This window comes from Pinus tabuliformis, chromosome 3_2 (assembly GCF_031772625.1).
Source record: "Pinus tabuliformis cultivar Carrire ecotype Pingquan chromosome 3_2, CPIR1, whole genome shotgun sequence".
Taxonomy (NCBI): Eukaryota; Viridiplantae; Streptophyta; class Pinopsida; order Pinales; family Pinaceae; genus Pinus; species Pinus tabuliformis.
Window position 1 is genome coordinate 588645830 of NC_142302.1, and position 12891 is coordinate 588658720.

The following is a 12891-nucleotide window of genomic DNA, read 5'->3' on the forward strand; positions in this document are numbered from 1 at the left end:
TCTTTTAATGAGAAATTTCCAGTTTCTGTCATACCCCATCTGAGCCGATCCTCTTCCTCTGTTTTCCTTATCCTTCTTTTACGAATCTGCCTGCCGAGCTGAATTACGCTTTCATTTCCCTCAATGTTGTTATCAGCATTGAGGTGTATCCATCCTCTCCAGTTTGCATCTCTGTTGCTCAAGTCCCAGTAATGGCAGACTCTGCTTCTGCCTTCGTGCTGACTGGTCTGTTTGAGATGTGCTAACTGTGGGGTGTCTAATTTTGGGCATTGTTGCCATGCGTCTTCCCAAAACAGGGCAAGCCTACCACTGCGTATTTCCCAAAAGCTATTTTCCTGCACTAGGCTACGGTTATGTCTTGCAGGATTCCATATGGGTGAGCCCTCTGGAACCTCCTGCAGTCTAATAAGATCTTGATGATTGCAGTTAGGGATATACTTGTGCTTCCAATGTCTGGCCCATGGCATATTGGGATCTTTAATCCATATCCACCATAGCTTTGCTCCATAGGCTATGTTGGTCACCGCCGAATCTACAAGGTTTAGTCCCCCCAAATATTTCGGCTTGCATAATTTGTTCCAGGCTACTAACGCCCATTTTCTCTTGTCCCCATTCCCACTCCATAAAAAGGATCTCTGAATCGCTCTGATTTGTTGAAGAATCCCTTTGGGGGCCGGTAGCATGGATAATAAGTACTGCGGTATAGACTGTAACACAACCTTTGTGAGGATTAATCTTCCTGCAAAGTTAAGCGCCCTGTGTGTCCAGTGTTTGCATCTGTTTTCCATATTGGATATGATCTTTTCCCAGTGCCCTTTCTGCCAAGGTCGCAGAGTAAGGGGAGCTCCTAAATATCTCGATGGTAAACTGCCTATCCAGAAGCCTAGAAGTTGAGAAAGGTGAGCTTGAATAGCATGATGAGTGTTGAAGAAGAAAATCGTATATTTGGAGAAATTGATTTCCATCCATGATGATCTGCTAAAGAGATCTAGGATTTCCTTGAATGCCAAGGCCTCTTTCACAGTGGGGTTACCGTGTAACAGAGTGTCGTCCATGAACTGTTGATGAGTGGTAGCAGGAATAGTTGGGAATGGTTGAAGACCCTTAATTTCCCCTGCAACTTTCTTCTTGGCTATAATTCTGCTGAGACCCTCCATGAGGATAACGAATAGGAAAGGGGATAAAGGATCACCCTGTCTTATAACTTGCGAAGGTGAGAATGGTTCAGAAGGGGCCCCATTGACTAGGATCGAGAATCTCGCTGATTTGATGAGGGCCAGAACCCAGTTAACCCAATGCCTGTTGAAGCCAAAAGCATCCAAAATTTCTTCAAGGTATTTCCAACTTACCTTGTCATAAGCTTTTGATAAATCCAGTTGCATTAGCATCCCTCCCTTTTTCCTCGTATGGAGAGTGTGGATCATCTCTTGAGCCAGGATAATGTTATCTAAAATTTGCCTACCCTCTACATAACCCGATTGCTCTTTCGATATGATCCCCGAGAGAATGGGCTTCAGCCTATTGGCAATAACTTTTGATATTATTTTATAGATGACATTACAGAGAGCAATAGGTATGAACTTTTCAGGAGTAATAGCTTCCTCTACCTTTGGAATTAGCGCTATGAAGGTTGAATTAATGGATTTGAGTATGGTTCCAGACTACCTGGAGTCCTCTACAGCCTCCCAAATATCCTGCTTCAGTATATTCCAGCAAGCCTTGTAAAAATTGATTGTGAACCCATCCGGCCCAGGGGCTTTATCATTTGGCATGCTTCTTACAGCTTCCTCTACCTCTTCCAATGTGATTTCTCTGTTAAGGGCCCAGTTTTGCTCAGAGGTTATAGCTTTAGGAATGGCTTTTAGAAGTTCCCTAATGGCTTCTCCTCTGTTTGACTGCGGTTCCTGTGCTATGGATTTGAAGTGAGCTGTGAGCAGCTCTGATATGTCATGGTGGTTCTTAACTCGCTCTCCATTTTCATTTTTCATCTCAAGAATTTTTTTTGAACTTCTGTAATCTAGAGCAGATCTGTGAAAAAATTTAGTGTTCTGCTCTCCCTCCTTTAGCCACTGAATCCTTGATTTTTTGCTCCATAAGATTTCTTCATGCCGACATCGATTGTGCCACTGTTGAGTTAGAGTCTTTTCCTGTTTGATAGATTCCTCACTGCTTTGTCCAGCTGCCCATTCTCTGTGAATCTGTTCCAACTTATTTTCTATAGAGGTTTTTTCCTTGAAAATGTCCCCAAAAACTGCTATGTTCCACTCTTTTATCTTTTCCTTAGTAAGTCTTAATTTCTTCTGCAAATTGAACATTTTAGTGTCTTCACCCTCCATCGGTTCTAACCACCATTTTTCAACCATCTGAAGGAAGCTGGGATGATCCAACCAAAATTTTTCAAATCTAAAGGGTTTATTCCTTGGTGTACCTTGAACATCTGCTATGAGCGATATTGGCCAGTGGTCCGACCCACCACTGGGAAGGATGTCAGACTCAACAAGGGTACCATCCATTATGATGCTCTCGGACACCAAAAATCTGTCCAAGCGAGAGGCTATCATTCTATTTACCCCTCTTCTATTGTTCCAAGTAAAATTGCCACTCTTGGTGGGAATGTCTACCAATTTAGCATTCTCAATGAAACTAATGAAAGACTTCGCATCCTTATTGAGTTTCCTTAGACCCCCTTTCTTCTCTAGAAGGGTTGTTATCATATCGAAGTCACCCCCCATCATACATTTGGACATTGGGTGTCTACTAATAAGCCTATGTAAAGGATTCAGGAAACAGATTTTATCCTCTATCTTCTGAGGTCCATATACATTTATACATAAAAAAGATTCAGAATTACCTGTAGGTTGAGCTTCCACAGCAATGAAATGCTTGTTCGCTTCTGCAGATAATATTTGAAGTTCTCTTGTGTCCCATAGGGTTGCTAGTCCTCCTTCTCTGCCCTGACTTTCAACTTCTAGAAAATTTATGTGCCTTCCTATCTTCTTGGTTAGCTTTGTCATGTTGGATCCATTACATTTTGTTTCTTGTAAGAACATAATTTCCGGTCTATATTTCTGGAATTTGCGTTTCAACATTCTGTGCTTTGCTTGGCTGTTTAGCCCTCTTCCATTCCAAGAAATGATCTTCATGATAAACTTAAGGGGTTATTGAAAGGACAGGAAGGCGCTAAGAGCCTTCATTTTCCCTGAGTTGATCATTATCATTCCTAGCTCCTGCAAAGATTCATTGCTTGTCTTTCGGCCCCTTTTCTTCTTTTGTTGTGAGCTTGATGAGTTCCATAGAAGACTCTTCGGGTGGAGACTATTACCTCTAGCGATGCCTAGCTTTCTATGTTGTATTTCTAGAGCTGCTTTCTTCCTTGCTGTAAAAAGATCACTAATCTTTTTGATTTCTTCTTCTGGTACCATTTCTATACCTTGATTTTTCCAACTCTCCACTATGGCAGGTAGATTCATCCCTTCCCGGGCTAAAACTTCCTCCAACTCAATATCCTCGCTCCCCCCATCACTAGTCAACGTGTCTGTATCCTCGTTCGGCTCTTCTGGTTGCTCCCCCATTTGGACTTCGTTGTTGTTGTGGTTTTCTTCCTCTGATTTCCTGGTTCGCTCCTCCTTGTATCTTGGCTCCTTACCTGTTGCGTTGGTTTTCTGTAACTCCTCTGAGTCTGTCTCCAGATCCAAGAGCTCAAAAGTGTTGCTGTTGTTGTTTCTTTCTATTCCTGTTCTGTGCGCCCTTCTTCTATTGGCTCTCTGCCTTGACTTCGGGGTTATGAAGTTATCCTTGCCTTTGTTTGCTGGTTCTGTCTTAATGTCCTCCTCCTTCTTGTTCATAGGGCATTCCCTTATTAGATTTCTGTGTTCATGACATTTTCGGTAGCGAAACGGGATCTTCTCATAGTCTATTGCCTCAAAATAATCCTCATCCCTGTATTCGAGCCATAATCCCTCATACAGTGCCCCTGATACATCCATTTCCACGCATATTCTTGCGTAGGAAGTGTATTTCTTTTGCAATGTTGCCTCTGAGGCTTTAACAAACGTCCCCAGCTGGTCTCCAATCTGATTTAGAGCATTCAAACCCATATAGTCTATCGGGAGAGAAAAGAAGCGGATCCACACTGGAACCTGAGTGAAGGATTCCTTCTCTGAAACAAAGTTCGGTTTCCATGGTCATGTGCATAATCTAGTTGAGGCCATGAAATACGGGCCTCCATCGAAAATCCTGTCCTTGTCTTCCAGGTTGGTAAACACAACTGTAAAGAAACCTTTGGCTCCCAAATGCAGTTTGACATCTCCTCTGGGCTTCCAGTGCTGTCTGATCCACTGACACAAAGCTCTTTCTGTTGGCCACATTCCCATGAACTTGCAAATGCTTGCATGTTCTGTCATGTTCTCTCTATAGGCTTGTATTTCTGGATCCGTTATTACAACTCTAAGATTGTCAGCTTTCCTTGGTTTACAAATCCCGTTTGCTGTTGAGTCTTTGTTGGGGTTCGAGCTTGTGTCCCCTTCCAGATGTTGTCGACCAAATAATACAGATTGGATTTTAATCTGAGAGCTCTCCTCTGTGACACATCCATGTGTCCAAGACATGAACCCCACACTAGATAGAAGCGTATGTCATGGTACCATGACTCAGGGTCCAAAAAAGTTTCTGATGCTTCTCGCTCATACATCAGTGCTTTGTTACCCCATAAGAGCTCCTCCCTGAGTTCCCTTTGTGCATACTGGAAGCTCAACGTTCCTGATTTTTCAGATGCCTTATCTCCAGGTTGAACTCTTGAAGGGCAGTTATCAAGTTCCCTCTTCATTCGCCCATTTCTTTCTACATGAAGTGGGCTCTTACAGCAGGATGGGGCACAATGAATTTGGTCTTGGCCTTGAGTAAGTAAGGGCAGAAATGTTTAACGGCCTTCAAAACTGCACAGCCCTGTTTCTCCACATCTTGGTAATTCAGTTCTGCTCCTTGGAGATTCGAACTCATGTAGGAAATGGGGACTTCATTGCCATCATCACTTTTTTGAGTGAGAATTGCTGCATATGAAAGGTCGGAAGCAAAGGTGTATAAGAAGAATCCTTTGCTGAAATTAGGGTTGACCAGCATAGGAGCTTGATCAATGGTTTCCTTGATTCACCAAAATGCTTCCTTGGCTTCATCTCTCCATTTATACACAACGTCTTTCTTCATCATCAGCTACAAGGGGTGTACTATTTCAGCAAAGCCTGAGACAAATTTTCTAACGAAATTAATCCTCCCGAAGAAAGATTGCATGCCTTTTTTATTGGTACGGGGTTGTATTCTCATGATGGTTTGTATTCTTTCAGGATCAATCACAATTCTGTCTTTAGAAAGGATACAACCCAGTAGTTTTCCCTCTGTGGCTACAAAGATGCTCTTCTTGGTATTCAAAGAAATTCCATACCTGCGGCATCTTTCGAAAATCTGCCTCACGTGATAAATGTGATGCCTCCTGCGATATGAATACACAATGATGTCATCCATGTACACCACTACTAATTTGTTCATCAACCCTCAGAAAGCTATGTCCATAGCTCTCTAGAATGTGGCACCCACGTTAATGAGCCCAAAAGGCATTTTATGGTATGCGTAGGTGCCCCATTTGGTGTTGAAAGTTGTCTTAAGCTGATCCCCATGAGATACCAGTACTTGATTATATCCTGAAAACCCATCTAATAGGGACAACATCTCAGACCAAAAAATGCACTGAAGGACATGTTCCGTAGAAGGGACAAGATAGTTATCCTTTTGAGACGCTCTGTTCAAATTTCTGAAATCAATACACAGCCTGATATCTCCATTTCTCTTTCTCACCGGGACAAGATTAGATACCAAATAGGTGTGTCTGACTAGGAATATGATTTTAGCATCCAACATCTTGTTTAGTTCTTTCTTCACCAATGGTTCTAGACTTGGATGCATCTTACGCAACTTTTGTTGGTGGGGCTTGGTCTCCTTTTCCAAGGGGATCACATGCTGCATATGACTGGTATCAAAGGTCTTTAGGTCTTCATATTTCCATGAAAAGACATCCTTGTATTCTTTAAATAGTTTGACAAATGCAGCCCTTTCCTGTGGAGAGCACCCCAGGCCTAGATTGACAATTTTTGGCTCTTTTTTGGTCCCAAGGCTGACTATTTCATACTTCATGGATGAGCTATGTTTTTTGCAGTTAGTAGGTTTCTTGAATTTATCATGCAAGTCATACAAATGCTCCATCCTAAAAATTGATTTTGAAATCACATTGGGCTGATCCTTTTCCTCATCTTCCCTTTCACTCATAAGCTTGTCATGCTCCTTTTCATCAATGACTGCACTCTTGAATATCTTCTCGCATTGTAGGAACTCAAGGATTTGCTAATCATCTTCGAAAACCTTCCAATTCGAGATGTTGTCAGGCATGGATAGTCTGAAAGTGTATTCAACAGAACATTTATTTTTCTTCAGTCTAAAATCTGGCAGAAGTTTAGCAGCCATATTATCCATTAGATCAGCATCTTGGTTTTGGCCTCGAGGTATGTATGTAATATTAAAGGAATCAAAACTATCAATTAAATCCCATACCTCATGCTGGTACCTCACCAGGTGTGGAGAATTGCAATGTATCCTTTTCCTTACCTGATATATGATTATCCGTGAGTCACCAAAAACTTTAAGATCTTTCACATTCATACCAATGGCTTTCTTCAAGCCTTTCAGTAGGCCTTCAAATTTAGTCATGTTATTGGTGCATGTGAACTCCAATCGGCTGGCCATTAGATGTTGGCTCCCTTGTGGGTCAATGAGAATACTTCCAGTACTTGCACCTTCAAGGCTATTAGAACCATCAAGATAGAGTGTCCAGAATATTACATCTAATGTTACATCAATTAAACTACTATCTAAGAAATTGGTCCTATCCTCTACTATAATATAGGATAAATCATCAGTTGGATTATGGGAGGGAATTTTCAACTGTGTGTGTGTGTCAAAGTTTCTTCAATGGTTTCTGCATGAAACTCTCCAAAACAGGTTTGTGTAGTATAAACATTGAAACTATAGTTCCCAAGGATGGAGTTGGTAAACATTATAGTTTCACTGGGACCATTTAGTTCCATTACCACATACTTCATGTATCTTTCCCTATCGACTCTCAGCATATCACCGTTTCCCTTCTGAGGCAACAAGAGATGGGACTAATCAGTCGAGAGGTATCCATTCAATTTCGCTGACCAGTCCCTGCTAAGCAGCATTCCATAGGCCTCAGGTATATCGACTACCACTATATCAATGACCTGTGTATACTGTGTTTTAGCAGCCATCTGAATCAACACATCCTTCAATTCTACAATTACTGTCACATTTGCCCTATCTAATTGCGTGATTTGAGTTCCCGTTTTTTCAAGTATGGCCTGAAGTCTTTTACCAACACCATAAGGCATGATAGTGGATGAGTCGTCGGAATCTACCAAGAAATTGTGGACGTTCATGTTGAAAATTTAAAATGTAATGAGGAACGGTGGAGTCATAGATTTATATTTCCTCCCTATCATGTCTTCGATGACATATTGGGGCTTTCGATTCATTTTGGATAATGTGGCCTCCATAGCTCATGGTATTTGGGTTGCACTAGTGGTACTAATAGGTTTGGACATTGTCTTCCTGGCTTGGGTGCTTGAGGGGGTGGGGGTTTTTCAGTTCCGCTCATTCATAGCTTTCAGCAGCAAATCTCTTTGCTGCGTTAATTTTAACAAGTCAAAATATGTGATATTGGCCCTAGACTTCTTGAGATCATACACAATATTATAATCAATGTTATAGATAGGATAGCGTAGAGTAAACATACCTGTTTTTCCATTTTTAAGTGGGAGTTTACCATGTTGAGTAGCCTTCGTTGCAGTGGGGGATGCATTTCCTTTCTTTGGGTAACTTGCAACAGGTGTATTCTTGGATTGACCGCCAAGCCCACTCTTCTCAACTGGAACTCTCGCAGTGGATGCTTTCATAGCGCAAACATCTTTCTTTGTTTGATATAAGGGCTTTGTTGCACCTGGAAGTAGCCCTTTACTATGCATGTGTATTTCATTAGCGTTAATTTCTACAGTTTCATCTCCCTCATCGTCATTCTCATCATTATGGAAATCCTACAGAACATTAATTTGGGTTTCCTCATCCAAGTGTTCCTCTACTTGGTATTCCTCCTCATCTCCTTTTTGTGGTTCAAGCTCCAATGTCGGTTCTTCTTTATTGAGGAGTGATCCAATCAGAGCCAATTCTTTTGTGTTTAAAGCCCCTTCATTAGGTGGAATAGGCAATGCGCACTCACCATGACCACCCTCTATTTTCTTCCGGTAGAAAGGTTTGAAGGATTTGCTGTTATTATAATCTCCTCCCTTACCACTCGTACTCTCTCTGTGATTACTTCTCATATCAATGACTGTGTCCATAAGTTTCTTAATGATCCGATTCAACCCTTCCACATCCGTGGTGTCCTTGTCTTTAGTTTCAACCCCTTTGCTATCATTTCCATTGTTCTTCTTGGATGTCTGAGGGGCTTGCTTTTCTCTAGTTGTAGGGTGGCATGATGTGAGGTTGATCATTTAATTTTCAACTTTTACCACTTCATTGATAGTACCTTGTAAGGCCTGCACATTACTCCTTTTAATCCACATCGTTGTAGGGAAAGGGAGAGTAGAAAAATACAACTCCATGAGAACTTCCTCAGTAGTTCTAGAAGTGACTGGGATTCAATTGAATAAGGTGTTGAATCAGATATTAAAATCCTTAACCTTCTCCTTGGTTTCCATTTTTAGACGGGATAATTCTAAAACTAAGGCCACTAGTATTTTGTCATCACCAAATTTGTCTAAAAAGGCCTGCTGAAAAGCATCCCAAGAGGTGATTTACCTTATTCTTAAGCTGAAATACCATGTGGAGGCCTCACCAGTCAAAGTAAAAGAGAACAGATGGCACAAGACATCTTCATCGATGACCCCCAACCTGCGCAAGGCTAGGAAGAAAGAGAAAATATGGTTATCAGTGGTATCTCCCCAATCAGGGTCAAAATTGGGTAACACGCTTTCTGTACTTTTGGGTAAGGGATATTGCTGCCCAAGTACCACTACAACATCCTGTGCAAGCTAGGGACGGAGTTCTCCTAGAGGAAGTGGAGGTTGATTCCCACCTGAAGGAGGTGGAGGTTGATTCCCACCTGAAGGAGGTGGAGGTTGATTCCACCTATGGGAAGGATGTTGGCCATATTGAGGACAAGGAAGTTTTGGTTGGAGGCTTCTCCATTAGGATTCTCAAAATCAAGCAAGGAGTTACCTTTAGAAGGGGAATCCTCAGGAGTTTCTTCCCAAGGGGAGTCAATACTTTGCAAGGATTCTAGCACAATATCTTCGATAGAAGTAGCTACAGATGTATCTTCACTCAGCATAAAAATCCTTGGCTTTCTCTTCGTTGTCAAAAGTAAAGAGTGAGAAATGAGAAGCTGAGAGAGGTAATGAGTGTAAGCCTGAGTAAGTTTTCTGACTGGTTGTTCCTGAGTGACATGATACTCCCACAATCTTTCTTCCTTAGGTGACCCCAAAATAGGACTTAGAGGGGTCTTTGTTTCTTCAAAATGAGGCTCTTTCAAATGTGTGGCAGGATCTCTCTGACCTTTACAATCCATACATTAATCCTTTTCAATCCATGTGTGGCACTTATAGATGAAATCTTGAAAAGTTGGGGATGGCGGTTCAGGCCTTGCTTCTAGCGCCAATTTGTTGACACGGTAGATGTGCACAATGCCAACAAAGGGAACTAATCTAATCGCAAGCCCCAATGAGACTTGCTTTCATTTGGAATGGCTAGCTCCAATGAGTTTTAAGGAACCCCGTGAATGGTTTGAACATGTCAAAATATTGCTTCCGAGAGGAAGACCTCAGTTAAATCAACAAAATAAAATAGCTAACCACTATGTATTAAATCCTATCTATACTACTTCTACTACTCTAATCTAGTCCTAGCTATCCTAAGATATCCTACAAGAGCATAATACAGAGGTTTAAACATCATATATACGTTCAGCAGGAGTATGACAAAGAAGGTTAAACATCATGCATATATTCAAGTCTAGATGAATCAATCACTGAATTCACAGCTAGACAAGTCTGTATTAAAGCTAGATTGCAATCCAGTCACTCGTATAGGAATCCACATTCTTCTATGAAATTAAAAATGCAACTGATGTTTATTTTCGTTTCAAATTAGAGACCATTCACAAGTTAACCATGAAACTGAATCATATAAAATTTAAAAAGACTAGTAGTGAACTGTAAGTCATCAATATGCATAAATATAAATCACATTTACATCCATGCCAGTAACAACCCTCTAATCCAAAAAAATACAATGAGTCTCAAACTAAAGGCTCCTTCTTCCCTAAAAAAAAATCCTCCTCATTCACAATAAAACAACACTATTCTTCTCGAAAACCAAAAACAATTTCTCCTCTTCGGAGGTAATACTTATGAAAAAATCCCTGACTCTATATCTACCCTACCTCTTCATCTTCCCACTGTTTCAGATCTAAAAATGAAATACACAGAGAAGGACCGCTGGCACGTAGAAAGCATAACGACCGATTGATTCCTTTCCAGAGGAAGAGAATAGATGTTGGTAAAGGGGGACTATATGTTTCCTTCTCATGATAAATACCGGGATAGCTTTGCCTACAGAATGTGCATGCAACGCATGGGATTCCGACTCAGAATGCTTGTGGCCAAACCCTTAAACGCACTTCTTCTGCATACAATGGCCCTTTGAATATCCTCCTGCATCATTTGCTTCTCATCTGCAAGGATAGCTATTATTAGCTTGATGATTATGAAAAATAGAACAAAAATGCTTAATCAAATGCAAGCGTTGCCTTCGTTCATTTTATAAAACCACAAAACAAGTGTGAAGAGGATATTTGGTTGATACATAGTCAAAATACAATTTCCTGCTCATCCCATAGGCTTGGCACAATTCTCGAGTGCTTCCTTTCATCACAATCAGGTATCAGCCCCTTCTCAGGTCACAGGACCTATGCCCTCCACCACCCTGATGTGCAATTGCACTATTGGCACTCCACAGGCCCGTTTCTACACTAAAAATGCGATCCTTTGTTTTATCACCAATTTTGAAAAACATGGGAAAACACTGAAAATTCCTTCTCGATCACTTAGGCCGGACCTCAAAAGTTATGTGATGGAGTGTATAAATATCATTGAGTCCGGCCCATCGCATATTGCAATAGGCACAATCCTGTGGCTCCGCTGATTGTGATGTGCAATAGGGCTTCGGACCCGAAACTATACTACACAAACCTGTTTTGGAGAGTTTCATGCAGAAACCGTTGAAGAAACTTTGACACACACAGTTGAAAATTCCCTCCCATAATCCAACTGATGATTTATCCTATATTATAGTAGAGGATAGGACCAATTTCTTAGATAGTAGTTTAATTGATGTAACATTAGATGCAATATTCTGGACACTCTATTTTGATGGTTCTAATGGCCTTGAAGGTGCAAGTGCTGGAAGTATTCTCATTGACCCACAAGGGAGCCAACATCTAATGGCCAGCAGATTGGAGTTCACATGCACCAATAACACGACTAAATTTGAAGGCTTACTGAAAGGCCTGAAGAAAGCCATTGGTATGAATGTGAAAGATCTTAAAGTTTTTGGTGACTCACAGATAATCATATATCAGGTAAGGAAAAGGATACATTGCAATTCTCCACACCTGGTGAGGTACCAGCATGAGGTATGGGATTTAATTGATAGTTTTGATTCCTTTAATATTGCATACATACCTCGAGGCCAAAACCAAGATGCTGATCTAATGGCTAATATGGCTGCTAAACTTCTACCAGATTTTAGACTGAAGAAAAAGAAATGTTTTGTTCAATACACTTTCAGACTATCCATGCCTGACAACATCTCGAATTGGAAGGTTTTCGAAGATGATTAGCAAATCCTTGAGTTCCTACAATGCGAGAAGATATTCAAGAGTGTAGTCATTGATGAAAAGGAGCATGACAAGCTTATGAGTGAAAGGGAAGATGAGTGACAGGATACTCCCACAATCTTTCTTCCTTAGGTGACCCCAAAATAGGACTTAGAGGGGTCTTTGTTTCTTCAAAATGAGGCTCTTTCAAATGTGTGGCAGGATTTGTCTGACCTTTACAATTCATACATTAATCCATTTGAATTCATGCGTGGCACTTATAGATGAAATTTTGAAAAGTTGGGGATGGCGGTTTAGGCCTTGCTTCTAGCGCCAATTTGTTGACACGGTAGATGTGCACAATGCCAACAAAGGGAACTAATCTAATTGCAAGCCCCAATTAGACTTGCTTTCGTTTGGAATGGATAGCTCCGATGAGTTTTAAGGAACCCCGTAAACTGTTTGAACATGTCAAAATATTGCTTCCGAGAGGAAGACCTCAGTTAAATCAACAAAATAAAATAGCTAACCACTATGTATTAAATCCTATCTATACTACTTGTACTACTCTAATCTAGTCCTAGCTATCTTAAGATATCCTACAAGAGCATAATACAGAGGTTTAAACATCATATATATGTTCAACACGAGTATGACAAAGAAGGTTAAACATCATGCATATATTCAAGTCTAGATGAATCAATCACTGAATTCACAGCTAGACAAGTCTGTGTTAAAGCTAGATTGCAATCCAATCACACGTATAGGAATCCACATTCTCCTATGAAATTAAAAATGCAAATCATGTTTAATTTCGTTTCAAATTAGAGACCATTCACAAGTTAACCATGAAACTGAATCATATACAATTTAAAAAGACTAGTAGTGAACTGTAA